At 40.7% G+C, this 792-nt stretch overlaps 1 pseudogene; it reads left to right on the top strand.

Annotated features, from left to right (window-relative positions):
- The first annotated feature begins 373 nt into the window (after positions 1 to 373).
- Positions 374 to 525, top strand: LOC142356700 (5.8S ribosomal RNA; annotated as a pseudogene).
- Positions 526 to 792: the final 267 nt, after the last annotated feature.

Below are 792 nucleotides of genomic sequence, written 5' to 3'. Positions count from 1 at the left end.
TATGTTGACGTTAGTAGGCCCTGGCCGAAAGCGCAGCATGTGAAAGGTATAGATAAAAGTTATCGTTGCAGTCAGTACTGTGTAGTTACTAGTAGCTGGATTTAAGCTCGAAGTGAGACACTGTTGGTGAAACTTCATCATGAGAACGTCACAAGCTGATCACGCTCTATGATATGACTAGTATTATGTTGCTTATAGTAGGCTAAGCGCAAGCCGAAACATCAACATGTGAAAGTCGTAGAATTTTGCGATCAAACTGTGGCTAGTACTTTGATGATGCTTGTAGCCAACCGAATTGGTTGAAAAGCCCAATAAGTAAGCTAACTTGGGAGAGCTTGTTGGAAACCAAATGCTACTAGATTGGTCCAAATACATCCTTCAACAGGGGATCACTTGGCTCGCTTTACGAAGAGGAGCACAGCTATATGTGTTAATTCGGTATGAATCGCAAGATTTGTTTACCGACCTCTCTAACGCAAAAGGCGGTCTCGGCTTCGGCTGTTGACTGCGTCCGATTCAGGGTTATATAACTCTCGATTGAACACATTGATGTTCTATTGTTGGTGCTTCCAATAAAATTGGAACACTTAAAGCAGAACCGATTCAAATAATAGCATTCTGATCAATGATTGCATTCCTTGATCAAGAACTGCTGGAGTCATTGTGATGGCGAATTTTCTTCATAAGAAAATTGCAAAGAGACGGAACTTAATGAGACTAGTATTATGTTGTTTCTAGTAAGCGGAAGCTGAAACAGCAACATGTGAAAATCAAGTTTTGTTCAATGATCTC

The sequence above is a fragment of the Convolutriloba macropyga genome, unplaced genomic scaffold, assembly GCF_964194025.1.
Source record: "Convolutriloba macropyga unplaced genomic scaffold, txConMacr16.3 SCAFFOLD_3790, whole genome shotgun sequence".
Lineage (NCBI taxonomy): Eukaryota > Metazoa > Xenacoelomorpha > Acoela > Convolutidae > Convolutriloba > Convolutriloba macropyga.
The sequence above is the reverse complement of the archived record's forward strand: the minus strand, read 5'-3'. Positions and strand labels throughout refer to the sequence as shown.